Genomic DNA, 13,389 nt, shown 5'->3' on the forward strand with positions numbered 1-13,389 from the left:
CTAACACGCACCGCGGGTTGTTACACTCCATCTGCAGTTTCACAGGAGTGATGTACACCCCAAAACCACGATAGTCTGGAAGGAGACCAGGTTTCTAGGATTTATTCGTACGTTGGATCTTACCCACGTTATGTCCTTTGAATGCGACAGCCACCAGCTGGCGGGCCTTGAGGGTCATGGGGGTACAGTAAGTTCCATTTGTGCACCACGTCTTCGGCCACCAAAGCCCGCTTGCGCAACATCTCCACGTCAGCCTTCAGCTGCTGTAGACTTCCCACCGGTGATTCCTACATTTGAAATAATTGCAGGCAGTATTGTACAAGAGACAAATGCCCAATAATTGTTGGGAACACATCCGTCCCTTTTACCTTCAGATTTAAATGCTTATATGTTGTGGCAAACACTCAGAATTTTCCCTAACTTGAAGGTTATGCCAGTCCCTAAAATGCTATCAATTGGAGATCAATTGGTCAGAAATTTGAAATTACATTGAGTTGCCGTTCATTGTATAATACATAGACACATGACTTGGGGGGTTGAATCATGCCTTGATAGAGTCTATCTTCAGAATCAGATTCCTGGATTTTCATGAAAGACGTGGCACGGAAAATTGGATCTAGCTCCAAACCCTTACTTTTTCTGATTAAGTATGATAGTTGTTTGGTGCCCTGTGGAAGTTCGCATTGTGTGGTTACACCTGTACTAGCTCCGCTTGTGGACACTATGTTGATAGTGCGTCTGAAGAAGTTTGCTGTCGCTTGGACATAAAGATGGTCAGCCCATGGACCATTTTCTGACATGTTCCTTTGATAGTCGTCTAAGCTGATCCCAGGTGTTGTTTTAAATGAGACAATTGGTTCACCATTAGCCTGTGAGGATGGGTAATGACAGATATTTCAATTTATGCTTGAAAATTTTATCCATTATAAATCTTAACACTTTTAGTTACACAATGTTATAAGAATACATTATATCAGATACTTTTACTTGTAGTGTACTAATAACGGATGCCCCAATGACCCTATAAGCCAAAAGAATTGTAAGAAATTACAATTATGTACCGTGTCGGGATGGTCTTTTATGAACAATGTCACTGCTTTCCTGATTTCGTCTTGGGACATCTCTTCCACACCTTCCTGTCGTAAGGCATCTCGCTTCAGCTGGTGCCTGATTGTCCAGAAGAAACAGTTCCCATCGCCTGGTGTTGGCGAACGAAGCTGCAGTCCAGCTGTTTGGGTCCTCTGCTGTAGGACATCTGCTGTGCTCCCTTCCCTCAGTATGGACTGGGAGAGCTCAGATAGACCCACCTTTCTCCCTAGAAGTGAAAGACGAACACACAGTTATGTATTGATAAGACAAATGTAAATATATTAATTGGCAAGTATGATGCTGAATGATTTTACTGTATGTTGAAGATTCAAACCTGTCCATGAAGTTTCGCTTGCACACAATAAATGTAACAATTATATTAGGCTGTCAACTTACATAAACATATGATACAGTCCCGTCGCCAGCGACGATTTTTCTTTAGACATGTGAGGAATGGTCGCGGACCCCCACTGAACGTCGCGCGACTGGGTCCGAGGTGGTCGCACGATGATTCCAATAAAAACCATTGCATGACTATTTTGATCCTCTTTAGACAGCCTAAAAATGTCGTCGGCAACGTTGTCGATAACAACAGTCGCACGACTATGAACGTGTTGTCTGTATGACTCCGCCTCTTGGCTATCCAGGGGAGCAAGATTCAATGTTCTGACTTTTTTGACACGGTTTTATTTATCTATTCTTGATTTCAGATTTTCAAACCATTAGAAGCAAGAAGAGAACACACTTGAAACCTTTACATATATTAATTGTATTTTCTTACGTGCACACTTCCAAATTTTCGTGCCGGTGGATGGAAAATCAGGCTAGGGGGTACGTAACTCGAGACTTGTGCCGGATACGCCGGTAAGCTCTCGAAGGCTTAGACAAGCAAAACCCCGCCCTTTGAAAAAGTTGAAGTTACGTTATGATGCTTCAATCTGACGGGGAAATGAATAATCAGCACTCGCTTAAGTCTGCGGTGCAACGCCTGTGATAATGTGTCGGACTGGTGAGAAAAAAGACCATCAATCAAGTTTGAGCGGGGCGGCGACCAGTTTGCGGAGGGACGGTCTCGTGTTGACTTGTGGAAAATACTAAAATGTACATTCACAAGAGCATTGGTATATCTTCTGTCCTATGCTCAATTCCTTGACATATTTGTGCACAATCATCGACCAAAAAAAAGACTTGTGGCGCGAGTGACTCTGGAGTCCGGGGTAGTTCCTTCCCCGGCCTCCCGGGGTTGTGGCGGGGGAGGACGAATCGCCATTTTGACCGGGAAAGGCTCAGATGCCGGGAAAGGAGTATAATGATAATATATGCTGGGAAGCTTGTAGCCTGCCCACAACGGCGGTACGTAAATCCAAATGAGTCGGACACTAATCAACGTATTTGTCTAGTATAACACGCACATAGTCATGATTTCATAACGTTTTATTGAAATTACCAAACACAAACTTCGCTGTTCTAATCTCTTCTGTGCGAACCTCACAACCTCATTTCGCACAACACCCTGTGTGCTCAGATCGATGGCAATCTCTAAACTTGCACACTACTATAAAATTCTGCTTTTCTGCAAGTGGAAGGATAGAAGTCATAGTAGATAATAGATAGCTATGGGGATCATTCGATCATTCTACGCTATTCCTGTACTGTGCTGATAAATAAAATTGTGATACAAATCATACAATTGTAAAAATTGTGATATAATTGTGTTTGTACAACTGGAGTGATCTCATACCCAACCGAAGAACTACTCTACAAAAGAAATGGGGCACTTTGTGACTTACAGTTTCTCTGCACTCTGGTAAAGCCTGTGTCCGCAAATTAAAGCGATTGGCTGTGGCCGCCCTACCACTCTGTGTCGTGGCAAGAAGTGAGCTATATATATGTATAAGAAGCACATAATCGTCGTGGTAGCCTGCGAATAAGTGATAAATTATAAACAGCATACTTCTTCGAGCATGGGTCCTCCAGAAACGTAACCAGCCTTGTTATCCACAATGTACCGTGAGCGGAAACTTACGGGAAAGTGCATGGTCTCTGCGCCACCCTGTTTGCGCCCTTTCCCGCCGAATTCCGTGTCATGTCCCACGGGGATAAAAAGATACACAGGAAATAACAACTCGTCCCCACACACCAGGTCATGGATAATAGAATTCGGCAAACTAGTCCTGGAGAAAGTGTCCGGGGATACGTAGCAGAGCCTAAATCGAGTTTTTGAACCCTGTAATATACTTCTAGTTGTAAATGACGCTTCTGAGACCCTCTGACGTACCACAGTGCAGGAATATGATTGAACATCTGTGGTACAGCAGACTATGCCGTCACCGCAAACATTAAAGCGGTCTCTTTTGCCCCCAAGCTTCCTACGTATAGCAACGGCAGCTCTTTAAACTCCGACAATGTAATCATTCTTGGAGATTTATAGCAGGTAGTTCTAGGAGTCAAATAACATTTCCACTGCAGGGCCAAACGAAATTTTTTCTCTATAGAAACGGTGACTCACACACGTCATAAATCAATTTTCCGCGGCGCGGCTTGGTGCGACGCTGTCAGTGGGAGGAGGCGATTGCTAGTAGGCGATTACTAGTACTCTCCAAGCAGAGATTATTCGAAGAAATCGTGACCTTTCCCTTATATGCCCTTCTTTTTTTACCAGCCTCCCACAGAGGTTAGTGCATGACCTCCGAATCTATCTGGGAGGAAATAATGTTATAATGGTGGAGGTCAAAATATGTTCATTTTGATAGCTTCTGTTTAAAACGTTAAAATTTAAATGTATTATACTTGTGGGGAGCTGTGTGCTTTATTCCCACTTTTGACAGATGAGGACAATCGCTCCTTGGGACAATGTCGCATTGCACTCAGAGAAGTTACTCATTTTAACAGTGTCACATACAAAGGGCAATAGATTGAAGTAATTCACTGTGTCTCGCGAACGGAATGGAAGACTGGACCTAACTCACTCCTTTGAATGCCTTTTACCTCCCCAACTTTCACAAATGGGTGGAGTGAGGCAAGGAGGTTGAAAAAAGAGAGTGAGGGAAGTCGTGCCTTTCCCAATGACACAACGCCGGGGACTTACTGGTCCCGAGCCCAACGCTTAACACTTGATAATGTGTGCTTGTGCTATTCAAGAAATTGCAGTCATGTCAGCTGTGTTCTAACATCATTATTTTATTACATTAAAAAAAATGGTTGTTCAATTTGTACTTTATGAGTGGTTCTTTTATCTCCCATATACTATAGTAAACAGGACCTAGTGACCATTGCTGATACCTCTTATAAATAGGTACACGACATACATGATGTAGTTGGCAGTCCTAGCTTGAGTTTCTTGTGTTCTCTGTGTTTGTGTGGTTTTCAGATAATGTGGTTGACTAGGTTGTAACATTGAGTTGTACATGTAGATGTACATGGTATGCGATAATTATGTTTCAGTCACACCCACTGTTCACACTCATTGTTACATAGGAATGAAAATAGCAAGTGTAATTTATGTGTATTGTACACACGCAACTATATACAAATGTTTACCAGAAGAAACGTGAAAGACTTAGCTTATTTAAAAAATCCGCGGGATACCTTCATCCGGGGTCAATACTTTGAAATGAAAAAAGAATGCGTCAGGCTAATCGGGAAAAAAATAAAAAAACAGTATTTTACACTAAAGATCCGTATCCACCAACAACCTGTCAAGTTTTGGAACCTAGTAAAACAGTTACAAACAGAAGACTTTGGTCTAACGTGAGAAGAAACAATTGACAAACGAACACTTCATTCGTACTTTCAAGGATTATACTGAAGCAAAACTAAGTCCAAAGATCTGGAATTCGATAACCCATTTCTATCACAGATCCGTAACAAACTAGAATTAGAAAACAGACCTGCAATTTACAACCCCTTAGATTCTGAGATCCAATAGAACGAAATTAGAGACGCCATCTCCAAATTACAGAATAATAAAGCGTCGGGTAACGACCTTATACTGAACTAAATGCTAAAAAGCGCAGCACATATCCTTACATATCCATTAACTTAAATGTTAAATTTCATTCTCTCAACCGGCCAATTTCAATCTGTTTGGATAAAAGACTACAAAAATAACAATATAATACAATGTACAAATCTTGCGAACTCCCGACATGCTCTAGGACTGATAACAACAAATGACAAAGACCAGAATTTTGATGGTAATAACCGTGTCTTGCCAAATGAGTTTCCGAAAATATTTCAGCCAAAGTAAAATACTGCTTAAATGTGCAGCAAATTTGGTCGTAGTTTGTCCGCAGAATCTGTTGGAGTACGTGGACACCATGTAAAGTTCGTTCGCAGAAGCGAATACGAACTTCCTGTCCACAGATTTTGCTCGCTGACTAGCTGCTGCTTCAAAGTAGAAGCAATTTTTTCTTGACTCCTTTCGAACTACAATGGAGAGGTCTTTGCCATTCGCACTTGCTATCTCTCCTAGGAACCAGCCCTCCTCGTAGGCAACGGCAACGAAATTGCCGGGGAGGAGCTGGTCTTCCGTCAGTGTGTCGCTCTCGTCATCGATTTCTAAAAAACCCGAGTCATCCATTGGAGCATCGTTGTCCGAGACGTGCTGTCTGTCACCCCCGTTGTCCGAGACGTGCTGAGTGTCACCCTCGTTGTTCGAGTCGTGCTGAGTGTCACCCTCGTTGTTCGAGTCGTGCTGAGTGTCACCCTCGTTGTTCGAGTCGTGCTGAGTGTCACCCTCGTTGTTCGAGTCGTGCTGAGTGTCACCCTCGTTGTTCGAGTCGTGCTGAGTGTCACCCTCGTTGTTCGAGTCGTGCTGAGTGTCACCCTCGTTGTTCGAGACTCGCTGAGTGGTACCCTCGTTGTTCGAGACTCGCTGAGTGGTACCCTTGTTCTTCGAGACTCGCTGAGTGGTACCCTGGTTCTCCGAGACTCGCTGAGTGGTACCCTGGTTCTCCGAGACTCGCTGTGGTACCCTGGTTCTCCCGGACTCGCTGAGTGGTACCCTGGTTCTCCGAGACTCGCTGAGTGGTACCCTGGTTCTCCGAGACTCACTGAGTGGTACCCTGGTTCTCCGAGACTCGCTGAGTGGTACCCTGGTTCTCCGACTCAGGTTGAGTGGTAGCTCCAGGTTCTCCGACTCGGGCTGAGTGGTCCCCTCGTTCTCCGACACGTGCTCAGTCTCCATCTGTTCTACCGTCGGGGCCCTTTTGCAGAGGTCTTTAGCCTCCCAAGCAAAGAACTATCCTCTCTGAAAATGTATCGGTATACTTTTGCAACTGGCTTGAAGTTCTGAATATATATGCAACAGATTGGAGATCGCTTTGCTACATTGGGTTTTATCTAGAATTTCCCATAGGTTGGCTTTGCAATTGATTACCCACCCTTAGACCTTTTCACGTTCCAAGTTTGTTATCCGTGTCCAGTTGGTAGGGCAGGTTCCTCCAGGTTCCTCCAGGTTCTCCGCTACGCTCACTCGGTGGTTTATTCGGTGGTTATCGCACCTGACCAGGGATTATCTCACCATATACACCTCGGGCCGGGGCATTAGCCCTTTATTCACGTATCGTCTTCACCCCTTCCCTTCGTGCGCGGGCAATTTGGCGTAGCATTATTCTACCAAAAACACTCTCGATGCCTGAAGGTCTCTAAATGCGAAGCAACTGGAGACGTTTGGTTACTTTTTTGGTATGTAAAGGACTTCAACTTCACGTCTTAGTTTCGCTAGAAAAATCGGATGAAAATTATCCATATTTCATTGGTGTAGCAAAAATGACAATAAATTAACAAGAAATGTTCAAAGGATACGCCATACATTAAAATTTCAATTTTGACAGCCGCTCACTTCTACAATTAGGAAATAAAACACAAACACAAAGATACATATGTGTTACCTTCAATTTCAACTACTTACGTATCCTTCATATAAAATGATAACATTTATTGCTACTGTTATTATCGTTTTAACCCTTGTCCTGCTGGCAGTTTTTTACTAGTACACCCTCCCTGTGCTGGGCATTTTTACCCTATTGAAAGAATGGGCACTTCTTTTACTTTGCCCTTTAATAGTTACTTTTCTCCCACGTAACCCTAGAAAGTTATACATCATTGTTACCAACCTTCTGGTACCATTGTTCAAGGCAAATGCGATGATAGACATGTTTACAAAGCGTTTCCACGATGGTGTCTGAGTTGTGGTATGGCTCCAGACATATGCAACATTCCCTGTTGTCATCTGTAACAAATTTAGAAAACCTTTGTTTAGTTCACGATACTCAATTCCTTTTTTCTTTTTGACACAGTACATTTATGTATGCGTATACTGTCCGTGCCTCAGGCCTCCACCTCCGCAACTTCTACACAATATTTCCACTACCCATATCGTGCGCCTGCCGTACAGGCACCGCGACCACCAGGCACGTCGTTGCCCCTGACAACTACCTCCACTACTTCTGCGCAGTATCTCCAATACCCATATCGTGCACCTGGTGCTACCCTCCACCCTCGACAGCCGTCCCCGGCCACTCTAACCTCTACATCGACTTAGTATCTCCAGTATCCCAACTACCCCTATAGTGCACTGGCAGTGCCTGTTCCAGCTGCTACACCCCACCTTATAACACACTTCCCTGACCGCTTCCTTGGCAACGCAGAAGAAGACTTCCCTGTCTGGCTTGGTAAATTTGAGATCTACGCCGACGCACACCAGTATACCCCTGATGTCCGAGTTCGTATCCTCCCCACGTTTCTCGATGGACCTGCACTAACTTATCTCCAGGCCCTCGACCAGGACGTGCGCCGTGATTACTCCAAACTCCTTGCGGCCCTGTCACAAGCTTTCAGCCAGGACAGGTATACCTTCACCTTCCGACAATCCTTAGCTCAGCGTCGGCGCCAACCAGGTGAGTCCTTCATGGTGTTCGCTGCAGAGCTCACACGCCTGGTTAGGCGAGCTCACCCGACATACAACGAGCCTGCCATCCGGGGCCAGACCCTCCAGCATTTCATCCAGGGAGTTGATCCTGCCACCCGACTCCGGGTGATGGAGCGCGGCGCTCCCACCATCGACGAGGCTGTTGAGATCGCCACCCTGTATGAACGAACAGGCAGTGGCTGCCTCTGCGCCGCGGGACACTCGTGAGAATACCGTGAACACTGTCCAGCGGGACGATTTACAAATGGCAATGGCCGGCCTGACCGAACAGGTCCACATTCTCACTACCCTCCTCTACCGCCAGCAGCTGTCTCAGACATCCACCTCCCGGGCCGCTCCGTCTCACCTTTCCGTCCGCCATCCAGGGATTTGTCACTGATGGCAAACTTGTGGTTCGGCCCGTTTAAATCATCCAATTGATGATGGATGCAAGCCGAAGCCAGGGCCCTGACAGCTGCAACCATCAGGAGATATCTCACACAGAGAGGGAAAACAGCTGTTCAAAGTTTACCTGGCAGAGTAAGAGATGACGTGAGAGCACCCTTCAAAGACTGTGTGAAACAGTGTGCAATAGAACTGCAGGGAATGCAAGTAGGATCAAACAAAGTGTCAGGTGTGATTGAAGCGGTAGCGAGAAACATTTTTGATGTTCAGTTCACGTCCAGAGATTTGCCTCAAAAGTCCACAACCTGCAACCTAGCAGCCCAAGCTTTCTATTTCGGGAGGAGGCAAGTCGCAAAGCTGCTGGTAGCTGAGGAAAACTGGACACTCCATACAGATGGCACATCAAGGGACGGCAATAATGTACTGAACTATCAGTGTGTTACAAAAGACAGAGCGTTGTCTTTAGAATACCTGCCCGTGGCAGGGGAAACGTCTTTATCTGCCTTAGAAAGTACGCAAGCTGTCATCAATGAGCTTGCACAGCTCCATCCTTTGGAAAGTAAAGCTGTACACAAAATTCTCCTGGAGGGTCTTCGCTGCGACGACAGATAGATGTGCGGTTATGAAGCTGTTCACAAAGAAGCTGACAGCCTGGAAGAGCTAGAAAAGTGTAACTCGCCAGAAGAGAAGAAAACCATCATTTCATTATTCTGTACCGCCCATTTTTTTTGGGCCTCAGTCACCATGTCACGCAGGCCCTGAAATAGCATCAGACCACTGACTGGCTCTCTTGGCTTCCAGAAGGAAAGATGCCAGAGATCATATCGTTCAAATCAAATCGTTTTAACAATCTGTTTCTTGGCGCTGCTAGTGTTCTACCACCAGTGGACAACAAGCTCCTCAGACCAGTGGCCAAGTATATCAGCAGTGCTCCACTCCTTGCAGGTCTAAGGGCACTGGGGATATTTTACCACAAGATATCTGGTCCTATCTGGGAGATGATTCAGAGTACCAAATTAAGTTCATATCCTTGATATGCACAAGTATATCCAAGTCCTTCACCAAAACCTGACGTCATGGGTAGACACCGCCAGTCAGCTGCTCCAGCAGGATGGAAGTAATCTCTTCGCCGACTTCCCCCCACAAAAATCCCCAACATTCGAGGCTCTCTATTCTGGATCAGATGAAAACCAACACTTTCACACAAGAAGTGTTGGAAGTAATCTGTGCTAGTAGCTTGTTTGTCACTGAAAAACAGCTGTCCGACTTCCTTGAAGGTGGCAAGCATGGCGCTGAGCCATCTGAAGTGTTTCGGCACCAAACAAAAAAAAAACAAAAATGCGTAGTTCATGTCATAAACTGCGTAGACTGACTGGCGGTATGTTTTTCTACTTTAGAAGAAAGACACCAAACAGGGCAAAACAGTAAGTGAACCAAGATTGTTGCCACAACTTCAGTAATTACAAATGTAGCCATTAAAACTCATTTGCTCGTTAATTGTCATATTAAATATGGATTTAAACAGTACGTTCAAAGGATAAATACAATATCCTAAGACCATCAGGAGGTTAAAAGCTTACGTTCATGTAGCTGAAGAAGTAAATTTGAATATACTGTATTTTGTATAAATAAACCATATACTGGATAGAATTGTTTCAGGTATGGTCTAAAATTCAGATTGCAGATGATTCCAGGTGCTGATTTTAAAAGCTGTATATCAAAACCATTGTCATCATTGACAAGTTTTGTATCATTTAAAAGAAGACAAAAGTGAAGACAACAGAGGTACCAAGAAATGTTTAAGTAAGAACATCTGTCCTTTACGATTTTTATCTTTTGTAGAAAACGTATTTATTACATAAATCTGGGTGATTATTTTGTGTACTTGTTGAAAACTTTTCATACCTGACATAATTGTTACCATCAACTTAAGGGAAAGGAGACACCAAGCCAGCAGAAGACAAGAAGAGAATCACGATGGTCAAATTTGGCCCAAAAGTTTCCATTCGAACGCAGAGTATCGGGTTACCGGGGCCCCCGCGCGGTCCCCGTGGAGGGCTGACGGTGACTGAAACATCTTCTACAAGATCGTGACAGTTACAAAAGCAGCCCCTCGCACGTTTCTCGTCGATATCAAATGAAAACTGGTAGTGTGTATACGTCAAATCTTGCCGTGTATGTGTGCTGCACAGTTTTGTCTCAATGTTTTCGGAAATCTGCCTAGTTGGTTGATTAAGAAAGGGTGTTTGGTGGACAAAAAAACAAATACCATATTTAGATTGGTCCTAAATTTGACTGAAAATCCAATTTTTTTATATCATATGAGTAATGATTGTAAGATCAAACTTTCTGTCTCAGGAATTTTTCAACTTGTACTTTCAACTATTTTTACAGCCAAGATAAGGTCGAAAAATCAGCTTTTTCACACTTAAAGACTCATAATTAAAAAATGCATCCATATTTCCAAAATCCCTAAGACACAAATCTGGAGACATTAGTTGTCGACAATTTAAGTCCTGAAAGAGTTGATTTGCAGGCGTTTTGTAAGCGATCTAAATACCATGTTTGGTCGTATGTCGAGTCGCACTGATAGGGACATGGAGTAATTAATACCGCCGTAAACAAGTGTTGTAGTATTCAAGGTCACCAATAATGACGCCAGCAGCTTTGTTACATGTCAGATATTCCAAACTAAGCGGCAGAAAAACTAAGCTTGCCAGATAACGTCTTATATTTGCGAAAATGTTAGTTTTTTTCTGACGCACGGCACCCAGGAAAACAAGGGTGTTTTCTGCGTGTTTACTGTAACAACCTGCGGATGACCGCAGGTGACCTCCAATAGAACGCCCGTTCTGTTCGATTACGTCAGCGTTCTGTTCGATCACGTCAGATAGAACATGATTCGTGTTCTAAATCCCCAAATAGAAGTCTGGAAATTTTCGGGGCTAATTTAACCATCGTGAATAGTGTCTAGCCAGCACTGACATCCAGGCCACGAAGTTAACCATGTAAGAAAGGATGCAGGAGTTACAGGTTTGTCAACGTTGAGTTTGTTATTTCAAAGCAACTTAGAATTCTGTTATTTTGTTTGATTTTGGTATGGAAGAATAAATGAGGTGTAATTCAACCTGTATAAGACTAATTTTGAATGTGTATTTAATCAAGGACGTCGATGGCATATCACGACCAAGTTACCATTGCCAGATAACGAGTGACCAAATGTCACCCATCACGTACCAACAGCACAGGGAATATCAAAGGCAGCGGCAAGCCCACCCTGTGAAGAAGAGCACATGAAATACGTCTTTTCTATACCACAGGATGAGGCCATAGGAGACCTCACCTCTATTGCAACTTAAGTTGCTGTTGACCTTGTGGATGACTACGATGGGTTCCCTCTCGGTATCATCACAAGGTCAAGGACCATCAAGGGGAAGTATAAGAAGCGCGAGCCCCGTGATACTCCCACCGACAACAGTACGTCTTCACAGCGGTGAGAGCACGATGCCCAGCCAACACGGGATCAGATCCGCCTTGTACATTGGAATGTCAATGGATGGACACCTCTGAACTGTAAGTTAAGAGAAACTGTGTTGCACTATTTGTCTCCAGATATTATATCAGTGAATGAAACACATCTAAAAGGCAACGATGTAATTGAACTGAACGGTTACACTTGGTATGGTCAAAACAGAGTAGTCCACCACAGGGCCCCCAAGGGCTCTGGCGGTGTTGGTATATTTGTAAAGAGTGAACTGTTAGACCATTACAAAATTGCTGTTCTAGATAAGGAAGTAGACGGAATATTGGGTCTGCACTTTGAACATCGCCTTTCCGAATACACCTTTGTTGTGTTTTCCTGCTACTTGTCCCCCGAGCAGTCTCCATGGGGACGAGATGCTAACGAATTTCTGAGTCACCTGTTGTGTCAGATGTATGCACTAGAAGATGTCGATAATATTATCATATGTGGGGATTTGAACAGTAGAACAGGTGAGCTTGATGACTGTATTATCGATGTGGATGGAATTCCGCCACGTGAGATACTTGACACTAGTGTAAACAATCATGGCGCTAGCTTAATCGAATTCTTGAAGGACTCTAAGATGTGTATGTTGAATGGAAGATTTTCCCCAACAAACAACAATTTCACCTCTGTCTCGCCAAAAGGAAAGGCAGTTGTAGATTACGTTATATCGCCCCATGATTGTCTTGATAATTTCTCTGAGTTCAATGTGTTGAGTCCAACTCACCTGGTAGAAAAATGTGGCACTTCCTGTATGGAGCTAATAGGTGATCGTTGTAGACTACCTGATCATTCTGTGTTGCTTGTAACTTTTTATGTAGAAAGCCAGTCTGTGGATAACGTTTCTCCACAATCAGTAAAGTCACTTCGTAAACGGAGAATCGTGACGGAGAACTTTCTGAGTTCAGAGATAAGTCGTAGAGCGTTGTTAGGTCTCATAGACAGTTTACAAGTGGTGCAGAAGACTCAGCAGAGTATTGACGTGTGGTACAACTCACTTTGTGAGGTTATTTACAGTGATTGTGATGCTAATCAGACTGGTACAAATGCAAATACACCTCGGTCTAGGAGATTACATAGCCCGGGCAAACCTTTCTGGAATGCAGAGCTCGACGAGCTCTGGGTCCAAATGAGGGATGCAGAGCGTGAATACGTTAGATGCCAGGGAAACCGAAGATGTAAGGCCGCTCTTAGGGATGTCTTTAAGTGCAAGCAATATGCATTTGATAAGAAACTCCGTGTTTATAAACGAAAGTACCAAAGAGGACAGGCAATGGAGCTTGAGGTTCTGAAAACTAATAATCCTCAAAGATTCTGGAACGAAGTAAACAAGCTGGGACCAAAGAGAAGCGCTAAAATCCCCATGAAAGTCTCGGACGAAACTGGAAATCTGATGGAAGAAGTAGATAAAGTCCTGGAAAAATGGGAAAAGGATTTCAGCAATTTATTTGCTGGC

Source organism: Branchiostoma floridae, chromosome 6 (genome assembly GCF_000003815.2).
Source record: "Branchiostoma floridae strain S238N-H82 chromosome 6, Bfl_VNyyK, whole genome shotgun sequence".
Classification (NCBI taxonomy): domain Eukaryota; kingdom Metazoa; phylum Chordata; class Leptocardii; order Amphioxiformes; family Branchiostomatidae; genus Branchiostoma; species Branchiostoma floridae.